The sequence below is a fragment of the Amborella trichopoda genome, chromosome 6 (genome assembly GCF_054954075.1).
Source record: "Amborella trichopoda isolate Santa Cruz 75 chromosome 6, AtrichopodaSantaCruz75HAP2 v2.0, whole genome shotgun sequence".
In the NCBI taxonomy this organism is placed as follows: domain Eukaryota; kingdom Viridiplantae; phylum Streptophyta; class Magnoliopsida; order Amborellales; family Amborellaceae; genus Amborella; species Amborella trichopoda.
The window spans coordinates 20878257-20905408 of NC_142341.1; the positions used below are offsets into that span (position 1 = coordinate 20878257).

Genomic DNA, 27152 nt, shown 5'->3' on the forward strand with positions numbered 1-27152 from the left:
TTGGAGTCAAAGTTGTGTGCAACTTTTGAGTAAGGAAGCTTCAATCTGCCGCTGTGTATCGATCGACGTTGTTCTACCTCCTGTAGAGGTCATGGATTTGAGTTTTCGGGGATGGGTATAGCGCCGCCGCTTATGGAATATTTTATTTTCATTAACGTGATTGTGTTCTTGTGATCAGAACCCATGCGAAGTGATAATTACACAGAACAACACTTAATGAACGGGCCCCAGCTAGTTCTCTATGTGCAAAATATCATCATTACAACCGATGATGCGAAGTTCCAAACTCATACTCAAGTTAATTTAGGAAAAAATCCTATGCTTATTTGATTAGCACTTGACGATTTGCAACGCTAGGTCTTACGCTCAATTCCTACAATGGGTAAGGCCCTCCCCCCACTAACTCACCCAAAATACTTATCCAAAAAAAAAAGAGTAACTTAGGTTAATATGGTGTTGAAAAATGATTTGATAGGGCTGCAGCCCAATCAATATAAGTAAATCCTCGTCTCCAAACTCATGAATATGCATTAAAAAACTCTCAAATAAAACCATCTCAACCTTGATAGTAATAGTAATAATAATAATGATAATGATGCTTAAGATTTCAAGCTCTAAAAAGAGTATTATTGTAACCAGCATATGAAAATCGAACTAGAATGGTTAACCAAACATGGGGCCGGAAGTGGTTTAACCAGCCTAATTGAGCAAGTCCCATGAAGTAAAAAAAGTGTTAAAAAATTAAAAAAATCTAATAAAATATAAAAAATATATTTAAAGCAATGATTAAACAAAGCACTTCCAAATGAAGTTGAAAATAATGAAAAAAATAAGATTTTAAATAATCGATTTGTGCCCAGAAATATTTTTTAAACTTTTTAAAAAAGATGGAAAAATATTTTTGAATTTTTCCAAAAACAAAGATGGAAAAATATAAAAATAAGTATTAATGGCCAAAAAAAATTTTCAATCTTTGCCAAAATGATGAAAGACATTAAAAAATGCAGTACAAGCAAATCTCTTATTTTTTACGATTTTATATGATGTTTTTTTTTTTTTTTTTAATACCCAGTATGTTCACCAAAACCAGGCCAAATTAAGCAAAATCTCTTATCTTTTAGGATGTTATATGATTTTTTTTTTATTTTTTATTTTTTTAAATACCCAGTCTGTTCACCAAAAGCAGCCCAAATTGGCCGGTTCTGATTAAGCAGGTAGTTAGAATTCTAATCACCTGATCTTTCCTACTTTGATTGTGACACATTATCCAAACCATTCATTTTGCCTTAAAATTAAGTCTTAACGTATATGCAAGATCTGTACATTTGTTTAGCTTCAAATTTTCATAGTTAGAATTAGAAATTAATTTTAAAACCATCAAAGGAGATTTCCGATGCTTAAATACTTTCCAAATGAAGATTCAAGGTGATGCTTTTATGTTGTATTCATAAAACAACATCCATTGATGTTATGTTTCTTATTGCAATTCTCTTTCGCCCTCCATAATTTTTTGTTGCGTAGTAAATCATATTATGGTGGGGAGAAAGACTTTTTGTAACGTATCAAAAGTATTTTTCTGTATTTCAACCCAATTTTTTATGGGATTATATACTCTGAGACCATTTATCTTTAGTGGAGGTCACAATTAATCATAACTATTAGATGTTCAAATAGATGGCTTGGGGTGTGTCATGAAGTTCAAAAAAAACTTTGTTGGGTTTTGAATCTAGAATTTAGGTACAAGTACATTTATAACCATTTGATTTGAAATTTGATGGACAATAATAGTTGTGACCTCCGTGTACTAACAGTAAATGGCCTCTTTGTATACTTTTCCAAATTCTTTTATTGGGTACTTGAGTTGGCTATTACATTGGTTTCGAACAACGACAATGAAATTCAAAAAAATTATATCCTTAACGTATTTAATTAAGAAAAATATGATTAGATACATAGAAATATTACATGCAAGGACGCCCGTTCGAGATCTACAATATCAGATGAGTGCCTAAAAACACCTCACAACCCTTTTTTTTTTTCTTTTTTCTAAATTTGCCAACAATATTCAAAATTTTACGAGTCCTTATTTTGCACTTAAATACCCTAAATACCACCAGAAGAAACTTTCATCATTCAAGTGTCCCACCAAAGCCCGAGCATCGAACGGCATACCAACATAGAAATAATTCCAGAGTTAAAGGTCCCAAATGGAAAAGGACTTTGTAAAGGAGTTGAGTAATCAATCATCTGCTCCGGATTCAAATGAATGGGGTGGAAGACGGTCTGGAAAGTTGGATTATCCAGACCGACTTCGGTTTTAATGGGTTTTAGTGTAGGCTTTGAGGTTTAGACTTCGGGAGTTTAGGTTCGGTTTTAGGCTTGGATAGGGTTCAAATTCGATCCAAGAAAGCTTATGTGCATTCTCATGATTTTTCCGTCTCTTTGGCTCAAGGGGGAGCACCTTATTTATAGTCAAAACAGTCTCATGATCACCATTGGTTGTTTCTTATGCAATCTGGGCCGTCCAGATGATGTCGTGTTTGCCAAATGTTTTGGCGCCATTGCCAATGGCCGCAAATTAGCATTAACTGCGATCAGCGTAATTTAATGCTTAGGATACCATGATCTTGACCCAGGTATGCTTTGGTGGGTGGCCTGTCAAAAGCCCAACGACATTGGCAATGTCGTTGGCGCCAATCGAAACGTCTTTCTAACTGAAACAGCCACATGTTGGTCTCTTGGCGGTCTTCTGAGTGTCTGACCAACCAATCAGGCAACAATCGAAATGTCATCGGCTCCATTTCTATATGTGCCGCCGTTAGTCGATTGTTGGGCATCTCTACATGAACGTTAACTAATGTGACGTTTCATTCAACTAATCCGAAGGCAGCACGACTGAGATGCCTTGTGACGTTTTTCTTAAGGTTGACATATGTTAGGAATGGGGCATTTTTCTTTTTATTTTTCCTGCTGTAGCAGGGTGTGGGAAGTGTAACATTCTTTGTCACGGTGTTGTCACTTTCATAATCAGGTGACCTTGTGTGCAATCAGTTCATTATTATCGGGGCTGATCTGACTTTTTTATTTTTTAAAATATTTTTGAGAGGATGATGATGTCGGGTTACAATTTGAACCAAATAAATTAAAGTTTTAGAAATCACATGCACCTATATTTTTAGGAAATTCTCAAAGTTGGTTGCCCCTACATCCGGGTTTTTTGAAAGAAGGTGAAGTTTTGTAAAAATGATTTAAAAATAAAAATAGTTATACAATTTTAGGCTCATGTGACCAAGGAGCCGACTCAGAAGTTTAACATCATGCAGTGATAGAACTGTTGATGTGACGGTATTCCATCCTGAGCAGGCATCATTAGGATCATGTTGAGAAGGTTTGTTGTAGGACTTAGGCCGACAAGAGAATGGTTCGTTCTTTGGGAGGTCCGGTACCTTTGACCGAGAGTCGTTGGGTTGTTTTATAAGCTTCTAAACGCTAATTCGACACTTTAGTATCTTTGGACATGCCTGCTCCTAAATTGTTTTGGGGTAGGCCTCGAAGCCTGTCTTGAGACCTATGGGGGTTGCCCCAAGAGGTCTTCTAATGCTTATTTTCTTCTTCTGGTGTAGGTGTCCCTTACCCTTGGCATGTGTTTCAAGGTAAGGGATCTGTATTGGCCTGATTTAGATAGCCCGAGGACCAACGTACTCATTCACGTGGCCTTGGTTCCTATTGGCTTTGAGTTGTTCCTTTCTGCTTCGGGGATAGCTCGAGGACCAACGTACTCATTCACGTGGCCTTGGTTCTTATTGGCTTTGAGTTGCTCAGTTCTGCTTCGGGGCGCGCGATATGATTGTCCCTAGTTTTCTTCCGTATATTTGCTTAAATTTTGCATAAGCATATTTTCCTTTACTGACCGGTTTGGTCCTAGGGCCTACATGGGTTCAGTCCTATGATGGGGCAGATTCCCTTATGGGTCCCTTCCCTCAAGCCCCAATACGGATCTTGGGGTTCACTAAGTTTTATTTCTAAGGCTTAGAACCCTTGACCTTCCCTCACGCCCCAAGATGGATCTTGGGGTTCACTAAGTTTTATTTCTAGGGCTTAGAACCCATGACCCAAGAGTGTCTCGGTTTTAAAGGCAAACTGGGGTAGGGCTTTCTGGAGCACTTCTCTCATATCCCTAAAATTTACTTTAGGGTGAATTTATGAATAGCCGACTTCTGGATCTGCTCATCTTTTTTAGGGTGTGGTTTCTACAAGGTTGCACCCTTAAACAATCCAATTAAGGTGCACCCCCAAATTTTATCATAACATGAATTTTGGTGTAAACAATTCTTAAGATTATGTGAAATTGATTTTTATATCTAGTTATAAATTTTAAACTCCAAAAATGGTTGAAATCAACTAGATTTATAAACATATGAAAATATAAAAAATGGACAGTCTAGATAATGTGTTGCAAGATGCACTATTTTTTAAACTAAAAAATCTTATTTTTATTTCATATTCATATATCTTAATATCGAGATGATCAATTAGAGGGTTTTTCAACATTAAAACAACCTTTTCCAATGGATTTTTGAGGTGCATCTTTAATTCTACATTTTAAAGTTGCGACCTTATATAAACTTTTTCCTTTTTCTTATCCTTGGATTTAGGGGTGGAAATTTATCTTGTATTTATCTTCTCTGTTTTCTTTTGCAGCCTATACAGGCGACCAGGGGTCCCAACAAATTGGTGGAGGGTCCTGCAAAGCCAACGTATAGGGGGAGGCCTTACTGGCTCAGCATGCATGAGAGGGCCAATGATGACATTTTCCTATTGAACTAAGCTCTTTTTAACCAAATGGTAGTGGAAGTAGGCTAGGGAGAAGAGCAGTTATGGACAGTAGTTTTTAACAAATATGGGAGAAGAAAATGGGTTTCGTGACAAAGGAAAACTGTTGTAGGTTCCTTGGCATCGGTAGTACGGAAGGCATTTGAGGTGATGAGAACTTTATATCTCTGTTACAATAGATACTCAGTGGGAGATGGAACCAAAACTAGTTTTGGTCAAGAAAATGGCCCTGAATTGTATAAGAGAGTGACAAACAAATAAGTGAAGCTAAGGGATTCTGTAAAGGATGAAGCGTGGGAATATTGATTTGAAATATAGAAGGGTTGGACAGCTGTTTGAAGAAAGTACACTACCCTCCTTAGGATGCTTTACTGCTTCTTCTATTATCAATGGACAGTGGATAGACTCGTATGGGAATTTGAGCCAGGAGAGAAAATCATTATACTTCATCAACAATGATTGCTACGTCACAGAATGCCAGTGGTGACAAAGTGTGGTCCTTCAAAATCCTGCAGAGAGTTGGGGCCTTTATATAGTTTGTCGGGAGAGATTAAACTTTGTCCATAGGAACGAGGCATGACCATCATAAAGTATGGGTTTATTTTGCAGGATGATGGGAAGTCTTAACAATCATCTATTCTTCCATTTTGGGATGGATGATGGATAAGACTCGATGGGCCATGCTACAAACTGTCATCCAACTCTTGGGACAGATTAGTTCCCCTCCTTTTCCTGAACATTATAGAAGTTATGGAGGAGCATCATGGAGGTCATGTAGTGGAAACTTTGGAAGGAAAGAAATAACCCAATTTTCAAAAATAATAGAGGTCAAAATGGCCATCACCAGAGCCAGGGACCTTCATTTCTTCAAGCAAATCAAAGTTCAAAAATCTGGAAGGTGATTGGCCCAACGAAGGGATGGTTCAAATTAAATTTTGGCATAAGCGTTAGGATAATAGAGCAGCAACAAGATACCGGGGACTACTTAGAAACTCTAGGGTAGGTGCTTTATAAACCTACCAAGGTCAACTTATCAAGGCTTTAAAACCCGGGGTACTAAATTGGAAGAGCAGCATGAAAGACTAACAATTGAAGGAGACTGCCAACGTCATTAGGCTGTGCCAAGATACTCATTTTAGCCCATGGATTTGGATGAGATCCTATTCTCCCTAGCCGGAAAGGAGGTACTCTTCCAACATGTCTTCAGCGAGAGATACCAGGCAGCTAACGATTTCGCAAAAATATCTATTCTTTTGTGATGTTCTTTTTTTATCTTTCTTTCTTGAGGCTCATTTTAGGCTGCTTCCTTGTGTTCTTGTATTTTTTTTCTTTTTCGACTTTTGCTTATGTTCTACTTTTCATTCTTTATATGAAATTTCATTGAAGTTACCAAAAAAAAACCTTGAGCCCTTGGCATGCATGCAAGAGACTTGTACATGAAGTTTTAGCACAGAAGGCATGCATGTATAATCAGTGCACTAGGCTACACAATATACACATGCTCGCAGTGTAACCAGCATGTGCGCTTTGTAGCATCATAGACTAGTCATGACCAGTGACGTGCCCCTAACTTGGTTCATGCATGCTGGTTAAGGGCTTGGCCAAGGAACACCACTGACGCAACCAACAACCTCCCCTCATGTTTCCGATGAAGATATGGACTAATGCTCCTTAGCAGCAAGTAGTGTCACCTCTTAGCGGTTCAGTTTGTTTGGACCTTCATCCCCTTATGAGGTGGGAGCAAGTGAAACCTTGGGTCAACCAGGTTGCGGTGGTGGACAAGGCTGGTGCACGTGCCCATGGACATAAAGCCTCACGACCTTGCGGTAGCACCAATGGATGGTGAGCTGATAGGGGACCATTGATGCCCAGGCTACCACGCAAAGTTCAAATTCAAACTATGGTCACAACATAGACGGCAAGCTAGATATGTGGGCACAACAGTGGGATGGAGTTCAACTAGAAAGAGGGAGATGGTCACGATGACCATCCCTGGATGACCACAATGTGGCTAGGAATCATGGATGGGAACTTGGTGGACGGCTAGATTTAAGGACTGGCATAACCAATTGGACGAGTGTGATGATGTTGACTGATTAAGTGGGCTTTCATTGAGCCACCAAGTGGGCCTTCACCGCACCATATGCCTGCCACCACCAATATTGTAATTGGATTTCAAAAGGTTGTGACTAGGGAATATGTAAACCACTGACCCAAACCATTGAGGCATATGTAACAATATATCGTGTAAATGTATAACCCGAATAAAATTGGGCCACAAACCTAGAGCAATATGTGCCTGTGAGAATTTGTGTGGTGTGTATGTTACTCTCAAGTTACAACTTGACCTTTAGCAGCTAGGCAAAGAGTCAAAAGTCCTCAATGTTGGCTTAGGGAAAAGTGACTGTCGTGACACCTAGCCTGGACATCCAAAGCACAAAAACATGCCATGACTCGATCCATGCGAGATCGACATGCTTAAAGCATGTAGACCCTTACAAAATCCTCAACCCTCAACTTAAAAAATCAAAATAAGAGCAGATACTATAAGAATCAATATTTCAAAAAGAACTCTGAAACTGCAAGGGGGATGACACTTGGACTCTCTCTTACCTCAATGTATGTGGCCTGTTTGAGACCCAAACCCCTCCTCCCTCAATTAATGATGGCAAGGCTCCCCACATACCTTCATTCATGAGGGTGCAACCACAACACATATGGGGCACCCATTAGGGAGCATGCACTAGTAAAAGGTAACCCGGTAGGAAATGACGTGAAGAGATAGATACCTCTTTCGCAAAGATGGTGCAGCTCTCTGATCGAGAGGGTGTAACCTGTGTCCTTCCAAAGGGGCACACCTCATGCCTACAATGGCAACCAAAGCATTGGGCCTGGTATTGGAATCGTGACAATATATGTTTCAACCAATGGTTTAAAAAACGGATCGAAGACCCGGATCGGCGAATCGACGATCCGGATCGGGAATCGGTCAAAATAAAACTTAAAAAAAATCGGAAAAAATTATTAAAATTCATTATAAATATTGTTTTTTAGGAATTCAATAAAAAATGAGGGTACTCCATTAAGAATTTTCATGTTTTTGAATGAATATGCGAATATTGATATGTTCTTTCCCTGCATGAACCGCCATTCAGCATTTAATTTACATCACACAAAAAGATAAACATATAATTATCATGGAATAAGTATATCAACATACATGGACTGCAATAAAGCATAAAATTAGTAACATATGATCTAAAAATAAAATGATATACAACGTTATTGTTCTTCTTGGTCACGCTGGTGCCATTGATTGAATTCGTTTAACAATTCATTGATTCGATCTAAAAACGAATCATCAATATTAGCGGGCGTCTGACTATTCCCAAATCCCTGAGTGTTAGTGTTTTGTTGTGTTTACATCTTTTCGGAAAATCATCATTTTTTAAAAAATTCCATCATGAAAAAAATAAAAAAAAAATTTGCAGCAAACTCAAACAATAAAAATTAAAAATTGGGTTTAATACATCATGATAGTCAAAACTTTATCACGATTTTCACATCTTTTCGGAAAATCATCATTTTTCAAAAAATTCGATCATGGATAAAAAGAAATAATAAAAAAAAAAGTACAGCAAATTTTCAACAAATTCGATCATGGATTACAAAAAAAAATTTTGATCATGGATTAAAAAAAAAATTTAACAAATTTTCAAAAAGTTCGATCATGGATTAAAAAAAAAAAATCACAAATTTTCAAAAAATTCGATCATGGATTAAAAAAAAAAATCACAAATTTTCAAAAAATTCAATTATGGATTACAAAAAATTCGATCATGGATTACAAAAAATTCGATCATGGATTACATAAAATTCGATCATGAATTACATAAAATTCAATCATGGATTACAAAAAAAAAAAAAACATAAAAAAACAAAAAATTCGATCGTGGATTACAAGAACAGAAAAAAACAATTCGATCATGGATTACAAGAAAAAAAAACAAACATTTCGATCATGGATTACAAAAAAGTCGATCATGGATTACAGAAAATTCTATCATGGATTACAAAAAATTCGATCATGGATTACATAAAATTCGATCATGGATTACAAAAAAAAAAACAAAAAATTCAATCGTGGATTACAAAAAAAGAAAAAAACAATCAGATCATGGATTACAAAAAATTCAATCATGGATTACAAAAAACTCTATCATGGGTTACATAAAAAACAAAAAACAAAAAATTCGATAATGGATTACAAAAAAAAAAACAAACATTTCGATCATGGATGACAAAAAAAAAAAAACAAACATTTCGATCATGGATTACAAAAAAAAAAAACAAACATTTCGATCATGGATTACAAAACATTCGATCATGGATTACAAGAAAAAAAAACAAACATTTCGATCATGGATTACAAAAAATTCGATCATGGATTACAAAAAATTCTATCATGGGTTACAAAAAAAAAAAAAGAACAAAAAATTCGATCATGGATTACAAAAAAAAAAAAAAAACAATTCGATCATGGATTACAAAAAAATCGATCAAGTATTACAAAACATTCGATCATGGATTACAAAAAAAAAAAAAAAAATTCTGTTCTTCACCGAACCATTTTACATAAGCGATTTTAACTCAAAAATCCACCTCTAAGTGAATAAATTACATCCAATTGAGTATATTTTTTGATAAACAACAATATAAGGAATCAAAACCCTAAATTTTTAACACATTATTTCTAATATATCATCAAAACAAAATCAAAAGGCGGAAAAAAAAAAAAAAAACAACGAAATTTTGGTTCCGCAGACATCTCAATGTTCATCTCAAATTTCATGCTGTAATTGACCAGATTACGTAAAATTGAAAATTTTAAATGATACTAAACACAATAAAGATTAAAAACCCTAATTATTGAACTCATTATGTTCAAAATATGCCGTGAAATAAATCAAATGGCGAAAAAAAAAAAAAACCCAAACTTCTTACCTGATTTTGTAAACCGAAGCCTTCAATCTCCAAAAAACTCTGTTTTTCTCAACGATTATCACAAATTAATAACAAAAGGTTTTGATTCACAGCTTTACGATCAAAATGCCTACAAATTTTGAAATATTCATGCCCTATTTGGCATGAAACTTTCAGAAAAGGCAGAAACCCTAAACACCAAATTTTTCGTGATCCAAAAACACCAAATTTTTCAACCATTTAATCTTTGAAAAAGCTGAATAAAACTGTTTACAGACTGCAAATTAGATCACATGCCAAAAAAAACAAGAAAAATGACAAATTTCAAAAAATCCCGTGAAGATCACTGTGCAACCCGTGTTCTTCACGGACTCGCCGATTCCGCACAGTGACTCGACAGAACCGGACGATTTTCGATTTTTTGACCGATACGATCCCCTTTTTGCGATTTTCGAGTCGAACCAAGCGAGTCCGGTTTGACTCGCCGTTTTTTAAAACACAGGTTTCAACCAATTCAAATTTCAGACATTACTGTCATTCCTAATTTTAAAAACTCATACGAGAACAATAATCCAAGTAAACCAATAGATATTAGTTGGGTTACTCCATTACTGATTTGCTTTGAAAAAACACATTGATAGTGCATCCACGGCTCTCTAGATAGATTTTTATTTTTTTTAGGTGATTAGCAGTTGATATATCACTGGTTCTGCTGTAAGGGGTGTGACGAACAAACCCAAGGACTAGGCGGAAGAGGAGGGGTGCAACAACACATCCTTGAATTCAAAACCTACCCAGCTAACATTCAAGAAAAGAAAATATCAGCACAAGAAAAAATAATAATAATAAAAACAAAAAAAGAACCTCAAAAAATTATGCCCCATTTGTGGGCACAAACAAATATGAGATGCGATTGCTGAGACTCAGGCGAGGCCATTTGTGGCTGTTCAAAAAACGCAACGCCTGCAGCATCAAATATGGTCATTACTCAACATCAATTGTAAAATAAAACGAGGATAAAAAGCAGTATTTTTAATGTCCACTTGGTAATAACAGAGCATAGGTGAAGCTATTACACATTTCATAAATCGAGGGTCAGTTCAAATATTTTGACTTTATCGATCTATCAGTGTAAAAGATGAAAGCTTAATTTGGTATGCCATAACTTCTAATTGAATATTTAGTTGTATCTTTCTTGAAATGAATATAAGATTAGTACACAAGAAATTCATGGGTTTTGCATTTCTTGAGGGAAAGAAAGCACATTTAAGCTTGGAAAAGTGATGCGAACTGCAGCAAAACCATCTTCAACCTCAACCAAGCTAAAAGCTCCACAAATGCCACCAACAACCTGCACATCATTTCCTCCACAAATGGTATCCGGAGGATTCAGCTCTTATTTTATTCAACTGTATTATCTTTTTAGGTGAAGCAAAGCAAGGGCTTGTGAGAACAAAGAAAATAAAATAAAATCCAATTAAAATGCCGGCGGAAGTCATCAATTCCCTAAAGAGTAGTACCCACAGACAATGCAGGAGAGGGAATAAACTGGCAAGAATGTGTGATCTTTGAATGAGCTCCATGGCGTGAATCTTGCATCTCAAGGAGAGAGATGTGTCCTGTTCGTGTTGATGGAGAACGGACTAAGTCCTTCCTCCTTAGGCTCTTGCTCAACAAAGCTCTCTGCTTCAGCACATGGCAAAGGAGTACCAAGAAATACACAATGCTAGAACAACAATTTTTTTCTTCTACATTTATTCAATTCCAGCTCTTTCGAAATATCGGACAGATTAAATTTCTACAAAAGTAGAACCCCACCAAAGCATCCTGCATTGGTTTTCCAACAAACAACCACCACTCCTAAAAGGAGATCTCGACCACACAAGAGCTCCATCTCTCATGCCCCCAGCACTTCCTTATTGCCAAATTTGATGCATATTGAGCCTTGGAGGTTTATTCTAAAAGCTACAGACAACAATTAACTTGTCAACCATCTAACCATGAAGCCTCCGATCCTCAGCCGGTGACTGTCAGGAAAGCCCTACTTGAGTCAAACTAGAGCTTCAGCTCTGCCTGATCATCCACCTTATCCAGTTGTTACCAGTCAATCTCATCCATTTTGGTAGTATGTCGCCAATCCTAATCTTTGGCACGTCTTTTTATACTCACGCATCTACTCATCCTCAGTATCGTTAAGTTTTGGAAGAGGAACTTGCTGCTCTAGTCTCTCAACCAGTTGCAGAACCTTTTTCTGTTTTTCTCTACCAGAAGCTGAGGAACTCATTTGGATGAAAATTGGTTCTCATAGCTCACTCTATCTACAGGACACTTGTTTATACAATAGTAGAGCATAGAAGGAGAAATTTGTGATGGCAAAGATGACACTGAGAACCCTCAGTATCTTAGCAACAAATCAGTGTTAATCTCCAGATAGACATAAAAAAACACGCTCCTCAATGCCACTCTAAAAGAAGAAGTGGTTTACATGATAGGCCACATAAATCATCAGATCATTCTGATTGCAAGTTCTATAAATACATTTTATGGTCTTAATCAGGCTCACTTGCATCTGATTTCATAGACTCTGGCATGATGTGTGGACTGGCCTCTCGTGGTAACCATGATTACTCTCTGTACGATGTGCCCCAATGGGGATATGTATGCTTCCATTCTACATCCATGGGATCTTGATATTGGGTAAGCAAATGACATTTATACTTGATTTTACGTCTCCCACTTCCTAGGTTTTGTGATTTTTTGCAGTTCATAAGGGTTTTGCTCTTCCTCAACAGTCAGCAGGTTCAATTGGGAATCTCATGATGTCATGACCATATAGAGTGCACACAATTCATAGGTTAGTCAGTACAGGGCCAGTCAGTGTGAAGCAACATCATGCAGCTGTTCATTGGATTATCCGCTATATATGCATGGTCCTATAGACAAAATTCTCATCTTTATCTTGATGTTGACAATTGATCCTTCAGAGTACACACGTAAGTTTATTAAGTTACCAAACCATAGACCAACAGGCCACTGCAAGATATTTTGTGCCTAGGTCACTTGCCACCTCCTTGATGACCAGGAGGAGTACAAAACAGGATTTAAGTATCCAAGTCAGCGAGATTGTATGGATATTCTACCACCATTCCACTTCATTGTGATATCCAAGTACCACCAGATTGCCACAAACCTCAATTTTCAGAGAGTACAACGGCTACCACTGCATCCATATGACCATGTTACTAAAGGGCCCATGTTCTTTAAATCCTTCCAGCAAACCAGGTGGTAGACACCCTCATCAAAGCCAAGACAAGGAAGCATCATCATTACCTAGTTGATGAATTGGTATATCCTTGTTATTTTTGTATCTCAAAAAAGTCCTATGGGTGCTGATGCTTCCTGCAACAATTTTTCCAAAACATTTGGCAGATCATTCCACCCTGAAGTATCCTAAGCAATCAAAGACACCTTCAAAAGACAAACTATCAAGCGAAGCCTCAATCCCTAAGAAAAAAGGTCTCCACTCCTTGATTAATTTTAGGCCAACTACCCTTTGCATTGTCATTTACAAAATTATTATTTGCTAATAGGCTAAAATTAGTCCTCAACCAGATCATCAGCCCATCCAAGAGTTTTCCCTTAAAGAGAGAGCAAGTCTAAACAAGCCTTAATCGTTCGTGAACTTGTACATGGTATGGCTAACAACAATAGTGAAAACCCCTCTTGCCTCAAGATCAACCTTCATATGGCCTTTGATAAAGTTAATTGGGATTTTCTCTTAAATGAACTAAAAAGTACAGTTTTCTGGAAGACCTTCATCAATTGGATTAAAATGTGCCTAAATGGAATGCCTTTTTGTTACTTTGAAGGACAAAATGGGTTAAGACAAGGAGACTCACTCTTTCCATATCTTTTATAGCCATGGATACTTAGGCAAAGTCAATGAAAGGATACAAGAGAAGGGAGATTTCAACTGCCTAATATCCTCTGGGTCACTTCCACTCCTTCATACTTCATGAAGACAATCTTCTTGTTTTTGGAAAAATTAACCCACAAACCTACCAATCACTTAAAACTACTCTTGACCACTCGCAAAAACATCTCCAGACCACAAAAAGACCTGTTCAAAACAAATATGTTATACTTCCACTCCAACTCTGATAAAACCAAAGTTAAACAAAAATTTTACCTACAACCCCTCGGATTTACCTTCACTTTATCTTGATCTGACACTATTCAAAGGGATACTCGCACCAACTTTGCCAACTGCTATCAGACAAATTCATGTCTAGACTAAATGGATGGAAAAACTGAAACCTTTTCATACCGAGAAAGTCTCACAAACTCTTAACTCGCCCTAATTGCACTTCTTTAGTCTATTGTGTTCAAACTTCTAGCACAATCAATTCCTTTGAAAAGCTTTGAAGGGATTTCCTTTGGGCAGCCATCTTAACCAAAAACACCCAAACCATGTCTACTAAAATCGGTTTGCAAACCAGAGAGTGAAGGAGGGCTTAAGATCAAAAGAATCCAGCAAATCAACTTGGGCTTACAAGCGCAAGCTAGGACGGGAGTTGGCAAGTGGGGAAGATTCTTTGTGGTTGACAATAATAAATGAAAAATACCTTTGGAGACACCACTTGTTGCAAGCATAGTTAGCAAATCGGGGAATAATAAACTATCGCAGATGAAACCATCAATAATAGATCGGTTTTATTACAAAAAGTAGGAGGAAAGAATCGGTCAAAAATACGGATCCCAAAAAAAATAAGGTAAGTTATAGAATCGTGAATATTTCGGATTTGGTTGAAAAAAAAGTAGTGAAAAAATCTGATCTGTAAAAATGACACAATATAGGAATATGATTTGCAGCTATTATATAGATATATTAAAGTCATTAAACAATAATTTTATAGCCTTACTAGTGTCATTAGCTAATACTTGACAATTTTTGTTGAAACTTTCAATAAATCCAGCAACAATGTTTACTCTGTTGTCACAACACAAAACGTATCGTAGATTTATTGGGAGCATAGAATGAAACAACAGCAATACTAAATAATTAGCAAATAACAAAAACTGCGAACCAAGGTATTGGATTATTTTTTAAAGAAAAACACAACACCCCCAATAAAAAATTGCAGTTAATTAAAAGAAAATGCTAAGACCCAAATATGTAAAACAGTGGTCCATCCAAAATGTTAGGTTGTATATACCAATGAAATAAAAAATAAAATGTGAAATTAATCACACTTCCCCATGCATAAAAAAAGTAACAAAATGCTTAACCAAATTCGAATCTCGCACTGAATTTCTAGCTACCTAAATCATTAGTATCATTGAATCCCTCTCTGCTCTTTATAAAGACACTATGGGTTTAATTAAGAAAACATCTTCTTCTAATTCTACCTATTATTTTGAGATAAGCTTGTTTTGATCACTTTGCATGTATTTTTTCATACAATAATATAGTTAATGAAGATACAAAGCTATAGCGAAGAATTTTTCTTGAAAAGTTCTATAGAAAAAAGATAAAATATGGATTTATATCAGTTCCATTAAAAAAAGGTGATCTTTTAAGACCTTTTGAAAAACTCAAAGTTCTTAATGGATTTCAAAAAATCGGAGATTTTTTTAAAAAATCGTGTTTTAAACGGAGACTTGCTAACTATGGTTGCAAGTGGGGAAGATTTCTTGTGGTTGACAATAACAAATGAAAAATGCCTTTGGAGACACCACTTGTACGACTCTAAAGCAACAAGGAGAGATGCATGAGCTCACGAAAGCATACTCTTGATCACCGAATAACATAGACAGTAGTTAGAAATAATGAGGCAGAAGAAATCAGTTGGATGCCATCACGAGATAGAAACTTCTCCCTCTGAGTATCCATGGGGTAATTAGAGAACATGACGTTCGAATTAATGTCCCAAAAGTCATATAAGAAAGCCCAAATCATCCTAAGGCCTCCTAATTCACTTGGTTGACATACCAAAATAGCCTATTCACTAAAGATAGGATCCCATGATGGGGACTTCAAATGGGAAATATATGCTAATTGTGCAAAACTAAAAGAGAGTGCCATGAATTTTGTCTATTGCGTTTGCCAACAGTGTTGTGGAACTTCAACACATACAATAGTGGACTCCAATACCTAGAATGTCATAGCAAACTGGTTCAAAAGAAATTCTCAAACAAGTTCCTTAATAAAATCTCGAAGATCTCTCTCTCCATACCAGAATATGGGAGACTTGGGAAGAAAGAAAATTGAGGGTCAAGAGAATTAAATCCAATCCATTCAAGCAATAATGAGAGAAATCACATGGAAAATTCTAAATTAAACCCTGAATCCTCACATAGAACCCCTAACGAATGATAGTAAGGATCTTATCTATGAGAGATGGGAATTGTCCCTCCCAAACTAAGAACTTCGAGTATGTAACTTTTCAATTGTTGTAGTGAAAACATTGTAACTTTTGAAGTGTTGTAGTGAGCACACTTGCACATGGAGAGCTCGATAGAACTCCTTACATTCAGCCCTTGTACATATATATTTGCACAAATTTCAATATAACTGGTGGGGTACCTGCTCAAACCCCTCAATAACTTGGTGACAAGAAGGTATATTGTATCTCTGCATTTGTAGGACACTTTAAAGGGGCATATTAGTCAGTCAACATCTGTCCATGTACAAAAAAATCTTCAGGATTATTTTGCAACAGTTGGAATCATTCGCATTCTACAGATTAAATCAATAAGAAGAGGTCATAGCTCAGTTCATTTGCAAGCTGTACATATCACATCGCCCCCACCCCCCCCCCCCCAACCCCACTTGGACCTCGTTTGGAAGGCCTCCAATTCAATTTTTTACCACAATATAAGACATTTCGATTAGAACAAAGCTCAGTTAAGGCCAAGGTCTGCAGGCCAACTTGGAATGCAATCATGAAAAGGCCCTAAGACTTCTTTTTAGAGTTCTGGGAGAGTTAGAGGGAAATTATACAAACGTTCAAAGAGATACATTACAGTGCTTGCATAAAAAAGGATTCTTCATGTCTTTTTTACTAGTGAGCTCTAGAGGCTACATCAGTTATGCTTGAATGTGGGGAACATGACCTTCATTACCCACATCCCCAAATTCCAAGGAACACAAATAAAGGATTTTCTGCACAGTACTGGGGTCTGTAGCACATAAAGGTACTTGCAGAGAAGCTTTCGTCTAAAGTCCCCTAGGGTTGAACTTGTCTTCAGAACCATAGGGAGAACTTGCCCGAGACAGTGTTCCAAAAAGCAGACCGCCCAGCGCCTAGGTGGATCTAGGGGCCTGGGCTCATCGTCCAAGCCTAGAAGCCCAAAAACAGCAGTGGTCCCTAGGCGCCCAGGAAACCAACCGCCTAGGCTGCCGCCCAACACCCGCCCAAAGGAGAAAATTGCTTTCGATGGGAGAATTTTTTGTCCATTTGTTTTATGCTAAAGGGCCAAAAATTGAGGTTTTAGGTCCATTTGAAACCTAAAACTTATTGGAACCCATTTTAGAATCCCATTTTAGAAAGAGAAAGCCCCCAAAAAATTAGTTTTTTTATGATTTCTTTAGGCTCGAAGTAATGAGAAATTGATCAAAACATCACCCATTGATATTAGATTTAATTTTTGATGTTTTATAAATCTATTGGGGGGTTTTTTAGAAGATTTTGAGTCCTTAGAAGCATCTTTGAAGTGAAAGTTTGGAGATTGAGCAATCAAACTCAAAATAAGTGATTTTTTTATTGCTTGAATAAATTGCATTATTTTGAGATATCTTCTTCAGGATCTAATGGTAGTGATCCCGATTGGAAATATGGCTACAACCTAGATCCTAATAATAAAAATTGCATAAACTGCAATTTTTGTGAGAAGGTTACAAAATGGGACATAAACCAGTTCAAGAAACATCTTGCCGGTATCAAAGGGGATATTGCCCCATGTAAAAAGACTCGTGATGTTGTTAAAGAGGAAATAATCAATTTTTTGAATATGGTAAAAATGAAAAAAGATAAGAGATTTGCCTCCATAGCAGAGATTAGATCTGGGGTTCAGGTCAATTATGATGATGATGATAGTGATGAGGATGGGATTGGGAAGGGATGTCAAGAGGTAGAAGTAGAACAATCCATTATTAGGGAAAGGGAAAGGGAGTTGTAATTGTTTCTGGTTTTAGTTTTGGGAGTAAGAAGCCTCGGGTTAGAGGCCCTATAGATAGTTTTTTGCCTCGTCCTGACCCTGAGGTTGGAGGAGAGAAAACAAAGAAGCAAACCACCGTTGAAAATAGAATGAAGAAAGAAGAGAGAGATAGAGCTGCTTATTATATTGCTACATGGTTTTATGAGGCGAGTATTCCTTTCAATACCGCTCGCTTAAGCAGCTTCTATGCCGCAGTAGAGGCAATTGGCCAATTTGGGCTTAGGATGAATCCCCCAACCCCATATGAGCTTTCAAAGCCTCTTTAGAAAACTGCGGTGAATGTCATGAAGGAAGCTGTAGAAATTAAGAAGGACGCATGGGCTCAGTATGGGGTTTCTATTATGACTGATGCTTGGAGTGATAGGAGGAGAATAAGTCAGATGAATTTTCTTGTGAATTGTCCTCTAGGGATTGTTTTTTTGACGTCTATTGATGCATCTAATCATATCCATGATGCCCATTACATATTCCAAGTTTTAGAGAAGGGAATCAAGGAGGTTGGAGAGCATCATGTTGTATTGGTTGTCACAGACAATGCTGCTCCTAATGTTGCTGTAGCTAATTTGTTGCGCATAGCTAATCCTAGAATTTTTTGGACACCATGTGCAACACATTGTATAGACCTCATGCTTGAGGGTCTTGGCGGTTTGACCAAGATATTAGGTGCAGTGAAGAGGGCAAAGTCAGTTACAAATTTCATTTATGGCCACCATCTCACCCTCAACATGATGCGTAGATTTATAAAGAAGAAAGAGATTGTGAGGCAGTGATTCAAAAAGCAAACCGCCCAGTGCCTGAGCGATCCAGAAGGCCTGGGCGCATCGCTCAGGCCTAGACAGCCAATCTGGGCGGCAGTCCTTGGGTGGCCGCCTAGGCGGGCGCCCAGCGTCCAGCCCAGGGCCTGCACCCCGTCTTGGCGATACAAAACCTGCCTAGGGGGGCACCCGCCTAGAGGTGGATTTTTTTTTAATATAAAGGGTTAGAATGATGGTTTTAAGTCAATTTGAAACCTAAAACTTACTGGAGTCCATTTTGGAGAGAAAAAACCTCCAAAAAACTAGTTTTTGGTGATTTCTTTAGGGTCGAAGGGTTTCTCAAAGTTGACAAAAATTGATCAAAACATCACCCATTGATAGTAGATTTAATTTTTGATGTTTTATAAATCTATTGGGGGTTTTTTAGAAGATTTTGAGTCCTTAGAAACATCTTTGAGGTGGAAGTTTGAAGATTGAGCAATCAAACTCAAAGTAAGTGCCCTAAATACCTAATTTTTATTTTTTATACTATATATCCTTTTTTTATTCAAATGGGCATCCTTTTTGGATTCGACTGGGCCGCCCAGGTTCTGTGCACCCGCCTAAGCACTGGGCGGCCTGAACCCCCTAGGCAGCCTAGGACCCCCGCCTAGCGCTTTTTGAAACACTGTTGTGAGGCCTGGGGTCACGAGAATTGCGACCTGGTACTTATGCCTAGATAGCATACATTCAAGGAGAGTGCAGTTGAGGCAGATGTTTACCTCGGATGATTGAAGAACATGCAAGTGGTCCAAGCATCAAGTTGGGAAGAAGGTAAGAGATATTATCCTTTCTAAGGCTTTTTGGCAAAGGGTGAAGGGCGCCCTTAAAGTATTTTTTCCTCTTGTCAAAATCCTTCGCATGGTTGATAGTGACAAGCCTTCTATGGGCTATATATATGAGGCTATGGAGAAATGCAAAAGAGAGAAGCCCAAAATTTTGATGATGATGAGAACTGCTACAAGCCTGTTTGGGAGATTATTGATGAGAAGTGGGATAGGTAGCTACATTGGCCATTGCATGCCGATGGTTATTATTTGAACCCAGCTTTTTTTTATGTTGACAAGGATATACACACAAATGACACAATTATGACTGGATTTAATAAGTGTGTAGATGTGCTAGTAGTCCCTGATCCTGATATCCAGGATATTATATGCGCTAATGAGCTGATAAATTACAAGTGCTTATTAAAGTCTTTTGGGAGTCCAATGGCAATGAGGCCAAGGACCAAAATTGATCCAAGTAGTAATAATATTCTTAAGTTCATCAAGTTCAAGTAATCAAGCTTCATTTTTATAACTCTATTATTTATTTATGATTTTATTCTATATCTTTGCAGTCAATTGGTGGAGCCAACACGGGTGTAGTTCTCCAAATTTACAAAAGTTGGCCATTTGGATCTTAAACCTAACCACTTCTTCATCCGATTGTGAGCGCAAGTGGAGTACTTTTAAAGGGGTAAGGCCGTAAGGGTAATTTGTATAATTGTATTAATAATACATGAACTATAGATTTTAATTAGTTTCATTTGATTTTGTTAGATTCATACAAAGAGAAGGAACAGGCTTGAATCAAAGAGGCTCAATGATCTAGTCTATGCCAAGTATAGTCGATTCTTAAAGGATAGGTTTGCTAAGAGAGATAAGATAAACCCCATCAGATCAAAAAATATGGACAATGCTATGGAGTGGTTAGTTGATGATGATGAGGTCGAGGGGCATGAAGGATTGAAATGGGACATGGTCATGGATGCTTGAAGGACATCAGCTGACCATCCTAGGGCCACTAGATCTTCGGCACAGAGAACAAGGGTGGAGGAGGAAGAAGAGACAGATTCAGAAGGGACAGAGGAGGCCGACCAATATATCGAGGAGGGTGACAACTCCAATGAATAGAATACTAATGCAGCTAACCCTAATTTTTCTGATGATGAATGATGAATGTTGAATAATTTTTAAACTTTGAACTTTGATTGAACTTTTGTCTATTGAAGATTCTTTTGAGTCTTCAAGTATTACTTTCATTTTTTTTTTTTTCCTCATGGTGGTGTAATCCTATAATGTGATTTGTGGATAGTGGATCTGTAGTTCCACTGGTTTGGTACTATTTTGTAACTTTGGTTTGGTAATTTGGTTGGTTGGTAAATTTTAAGTTTTAATTGGATATGGATTATTGACCGACTTATGGTTATGCTTATGGAGTGTGTGCTAATGTGTAGTATACTTTGAATTCTGATGTGCCCTAAATACCTAATTCTTATATTTTATACAATATATAACTGTAGTATCCTTTTTGGATTCAACTGGCCCATCCAGGTTTTAGGCGCCTGCCTAGGCGCTGGGCGGCCTAGACCCCCCAGGCCGCCTAGGACCTGTCTAGCGTTTTGTGAAACACTGGCCCCAGATATAAAGTTCAGACATTGTCTTAACTGCCTACGAGTGAACTTGGACCCAAGGTACATGCAACCTACATTCGGAAAGACTTCACAACCACATATGCTAGAGCTTTGCCTAATTTCTAGATGGTATGTATACGCTTCAATATGAATTGGAGAGAATGCCTAGTGGCTTGAATGTCTATCATATGCACTATCTATCTTCATTTATCTTCAAGTATTCCAGCCACCATTATTCAACACCTCATCACAGCTAAGAGGTCAATTACAGGTATAGCAGTTTGCATGCCTCATTTCCACTACACTAAGAAGTTGCATGCTTCCAAACTCGTATCAACTATGGGTCGATATAGTGTAAAACCAATGCCTACTAATCACTGATGCTCTTTCATAAGAAAACTCTATAAATTGAAGCCTCAAGGCACTTGCCTGTTGTTTAATAGTGGGACAATGCGCAATATAGTTTAAAACCAGTGACCATTATGGTTTAGTGTTTGCACTGAGCCTCACCACCACTTTACATTTTGGGCCACTATTTATTGTAGAACACATTGCTAGCTCATCATTTAATAATACAATAAAAAGCGGGAAAACTGCTTGCTCTCTAAGCTAACCAAAAAGTCCAAGTAACAAAATGTGAATACTCATTTATGTCTATAAATAATGAAATTACAGCAGCATGCTGGGTATCATCCATGATACCTATCAAACTCTATGCAACACAAACATAAAGACAACATCAATAAAAATTTAAGAAAGGGAAAAAACCAAACAGGTTCTGGCTGCATAAAAGAAAAAGCATATAATATCATGTGACAATCTCTTTACCTGATAGGAACACATGTTTAAAATTATGCATGTTTCAGTGGCATTGCTTAGAATTCAGGGATCCAAGCAAATTACAAAGGCTATCCTTAAAGCTTGCATAAACAATACAATAGAGAAAGACTAAATGAAACACAAATTCGACTCGCTCTAAATATCCTTGCACTAGCTATGATGGATGACTCTTCTTAGAAAAAAACCTAGGCATCGTGTCTTTGTTGCTAGCATAAGCTCTAACAAAGAACCTTGAGACATTTTCTGAAGCTATTCTTAAACCTTGCTGGAATGGTACTTGGGATCTTCTTTCCATTCCTTGAGGAAAACAAATAGGCCTGACCCAATTAGTATCTAATCTGAGCAACCAAGCTGCAACTGTTCAGCCCAACATTAGATTTCCCAGTGTTTACATTAGATTTCCAAGCTTACCCATAAAAAAAAGCTCTCTCCCTCTGTGTAAGTGTGTCGTTCGATCATGTCAGACCATACATCGCATGCTAATATGTCCATCAAAAGTAGCATAGATGCAGGATAACAGATTTGAAACATGAAAAGCAAGTCAACACAAGTTTCAAATAAATTATCAAAGAAAATTTGAACTTTTGAACAATGCTGCATGTCATAATTTCAGTACCAAGCATAACAACCATGAGTTGGAAAATATCATGTGTCCTTCCCATAAAAGTATTTAGTACACATATTTCAAATTAAACAAACTTCTCCCATAAAGAATATAAATTATGGGAATCGGATGTATTTTACTCTTGACCAATTTGATTGCATCCAAATATTTGTCTGCCATTAATTTAGACTACTGATATAAAACCAAGAAAGTACAGAATATAAAATTTAAACAAGCTTCTTTCATAAAGAATATAAAATATGGGAATCGGATGTATTTCACTCGTGCCCATTCTGATTGCATCCAAATATTTGTCGGTCATTAATTCAAACTAACGATATAAAACCAATAAAGTTAAGAGCATGTCATAGAAGTTGTCACTTCAGCAGAGAAAAAATATCAAAGCATCAAAGAGAATCCACTTCACACATATTAACAATCCCGTGTAATGCACGATGACTGATAATTAGATCACAGTCACAATAGTCACAAATAAGGGCAATGTAACTACAAGATTTCCTTTTTGGATAGAAGAAACACAAATAGTTGGGAATAGGGATGAATCTAAGGTCCCCTAATAGGAAGTATGGGTCAGAACTTTGCAGCACACAATGAAAATCTGGGATAGTCTGCATAGCAGTACAAGTTCAGTCAATAATTTAGGCTTCATATGCCATGTCATAGTTTCATGCTTCTTACCCTATTCACCCCGCACTTGACTAAGAACAGTACAACATGATGGAGAGCTTCAGGACAACTTTTCTTACATATTGTAAAAGATGGACCAAGAGTGGCAGTTGCAATTCCAGACCATTCATATGACCCCAAGGCAAACAGCAGTGCATTGACCACCAACACATTCTCGACATATAACAAAAATAATGGATTTTAAGCTCTTCTCAGATATAGCCTTTTCTATAGGGTAATGGATGCTGTACAGAAAACCGCTTCGTTTTCTGATCTTAACAGATCTTCCAAGCCTCCACACTGGCAGATAAGCCATGATGTGCAACAATAAGGCACGACTAAATAAAGGTCATACTCTCAGAAAAACTGCAGAGAATGCAGCCTAGTAAATCTTTAAGTTCCGCTTAGGCAATTGGTATCCAAACCCAGGTTTTTCCTTTCTGCCTTGTGTCTTTGCTATTCCAGGCCAAAACATGGGTAGAATGTTAAAAAGGAAAAACCACATCCGCACTGTTATATTATTCCATCATATGGCAGTATTCACTAAGAGGTTCCGCCTGCCCCTTTTTTATCCAACTTAACCGAACCGAATATCAGTTTTATTTTTTTTTATATTTTTTGAAGTTTAGGACTATAAGATGGGGGGTTCCCATCTTGGAGTAAGTTCGATGTTTCAAACATCGAACCGTCCTCTAAGTTGGGTATTGTTAGGCTTTTTAGGTTGGTCCGATGTTTGAAACATCAGATCGCCTTAAACCTTCAAAAATGAGATTAAAATGCGGTCCCATGTTATAAACATAGGACCGCCTTTAAATGTCCTAAATATAAGGTTCGGACCGCCTTTAAACCATGTTTTTGGAAGAAATATTCAAACCTTGTTAATACATATTTTTGAAGGTTTAGATTGCCAGATAAATGCGATGATAGCACATGGTGGGGGACACTATAAAGAAGAAAACATTTTTAGAAAATGACATGTCGCTTAAACTTTTCCTTACAAATGTAAGCCTCAAGTGAATTGTGCGGCTTATATTTGGAAGTTTTCAAATACATGTTAACAAGGTTTAAACCTTGCTATCCTATTTCTTTAAACCTTCAAAGTACCATTTTTTTTAAACCTTCCAAAAATGAGGTTTAAAGACAGTCCGATGTTTGAAACATCAAGCCACATTTTGAACCTCATATTTGAACATTTAAAGGTCGTCCGATGCTTATAACATCTGACGGCATTTTTTAAGGTTTAAGGCATTCAAAACACTAATTTTTTTAATGTTTAAAGGCTGTCCGATGTTTATAACATCCGACCTCATTTTTTTAGGTTTAAGGCGGTCCAATGTTTCAAACATCAGACCAACCTAGAAAATGAAACAATATTGCAACTTATAGGGCAGTCCAATGTTTGGAACATCAAACCTACCCCAAAATGGCCCCCTACCTTACCAGTCAGTCCTAAACTTTAAAAGAAATAAAAAATAAAATTAATATTCAGTCTGATGTTTGAAACATCTGACAGGGGGGGGCAAAGTTGGGAAACAAAAGAAAAAAAACACAGGCAAGACCTCCGCATAAATACTACATATTTTTGGACATTTCTGTTATAATAGAAAAATATAATGGTAAGGACATAATTTTTCATACAAAAGTATACTATGCTTGCTCAATTTCCACTTACATAGATGGACATTTATAGCAGAAACATAGGCACAACTGGCAATCCCCAAATATTATATTTCTATTTATACATATTATTTAATACTTTATCCATCCTTGAAGTATCTAGTACAGGTATCAGTGTTCGATCATGTTGATGCATGTATTTTAGTAGAAAAAAAGCATTCGAGTATCTTGGCCTAAACGCCTCAGAGTGCTACAAATCAACACTATATCAAACACATATTTAAGAATACTGAAACTTCAAACAAATTTTAAATGCCCCTATGTAGGTGCAATAGTTAAGAGAACTCACAATAACATATTGTGATACAAAGAATTTGGGACACATACAATGCATAGGCGTACCAAGATTCAAGAGAAATTGAAAACCGGTTGCCCCAGCACAAAATGCAAAAGCCAAAGGAACGAACAGGTGTCATCATCTACTTGCATAAGCTAGAAAAGCTCAAAAATTTTGTAATGCTTTGAATAAGCCCAGGGACTTTTCATGCCCAGAAAGAAACCAACATGGGTTGCCAACCATCAAGACATAGCTACCATGTACTCATTCTAGTAATGGGACAGCAACTAATACTGCTGATTGTTCGCAAGGGTGTGAAAAGTTAAACGTGCCTTTTTGTAGAAAATGTATATTGATGCAGCTTTTAGAAAAAGATTGTTTCAGGTTCCCAGGCAACAGGGAAATTTCTATTAATATGATCCTAGAAATGAGACCGTATACAAAATTCAAAAATAAAATAAATAAAATATTAGAAATGTTACATATATTATCTGATAATAATATGATATGGATTTTTACAAGATAGCAAACACGCATCATTTTTACAAGAAAATTTGCAAAATATTAGTAGAATTGCAACCAAACTGCACAATATTGATATAATTCGATGGAAAATTTGCACAAATCTGGTAAAAACTTTTGAGAACATTCCTAAAAAGTTTTGTATCCTTTTTAAGTCCTAGTATGGAGGGGGTCTTACCAGAAAAAGGGTTTTAGGTAACATAATAGGGATGGGCATGGGCAAGCCTGGCCCGATTCAGGCCTAGTCATCAGGCCTTGACTAGGATACCAGCACAATTGGTGACCGAGCTGGGCTTGGCTTGACAACCCCTTTGTGGCACAGCTGCTTGATTAAAGAAAAAAAATCTAACAAAATGGTGAGGTTCGATCTTGAGTAAAAGTGAGAAGATTATAACACAATAACAAGTCAAGCCATCATTGCTTTGTGTTTAATGTCTAAATTTAAATAAATATATCATCTTATTACACCAAGTACTGTTATCCAGAGATAAAGTTAACAAGCTGATGTTCATTAGGTCCAAGATTCTTAGCCATGTACAAACGAGCCCCACTACAGGGACTTCAATAAGCAGCATATTCAATTGATACCCAATTATCTCAAATGGAGATTGATTCCATGGTGGGATTTATACGGCTGAAATCAATGCAATTGATGGAATCCAATAAGAGCCATGCAATGAAGAGAAAGAAACTTTATTCTAAAAAACCAGAGAACCCAACTTCAAAACCTCTCCTTGCTTGTTGTCATGAAACACTTCCGAGAGTAGGATTAGGGTAGATTTTCTAGGCATTTTAATTAAGAAAGAAACAACAGATTGTCAGAATGGAGCCATTGTTTGAGAGGAGTGGAACCTGGGCTCTAGTTTTGTTGGTTTGATGAATGAGAAGAAGGAAGTTTTCTATGGGGGACTCCATGGCCAGAGTTCCAAGTGATAGCTATGTAATTCTCTTTACATTGAGATTGCATTTTCTGAGAAGAATAAATCAAGTCTAATGGGTTTTTTCACCTTTTTGAAGGTTTTGGTTATGGAGAGAAGGGTAATTATGGGAGACATGGAAAGGAGGTTGCTGCAATTGCAGAATCTGCCATCTTTAATACTAGAGAAAGAGAGAGAGAGAGAGAGAGAGAGATCAAAGGCCAAACAAATTGGAGAGAATGAATAACTGGGATGCAATAAAAGATCAATGGCCCTGTTATTTTTTAAAACCAACTTCAAAACCTCAAACCTACCAATACTGGGTGGTTTCTCTCTTCCGGATTCCCATTATTGGGTTCTTATTAACATTAAAATTCTAGAAAGAGGGGAGAGAGAAAAT

The 27152-nt window shown here is 37.1% G+C and overlaps 1 long non-coding RNA gene across 1 annotated transcript; it reads right to left on the minus strand.

Moving 5' to 3' along the window:
* Positions 1 to 10481: 10481 nt before the first annotated feature.
* LOC148781665 (uncharacterized) lies at positions 10482 to 26157 on the minus strand. The gene is made up of 2 exons (XR_016058115.1): positions 26014 to 26157; positions 10482 to 10779 (listed from the first exon to the last, which is right to left on the minus strand). It is a non-coding gene; the product is annotated as an uncharacterized LOC148781665 (long non-coding RNA).
* Between the last annotated feature and the right edge of the window lie 995 nt (positions 26158 to 27152).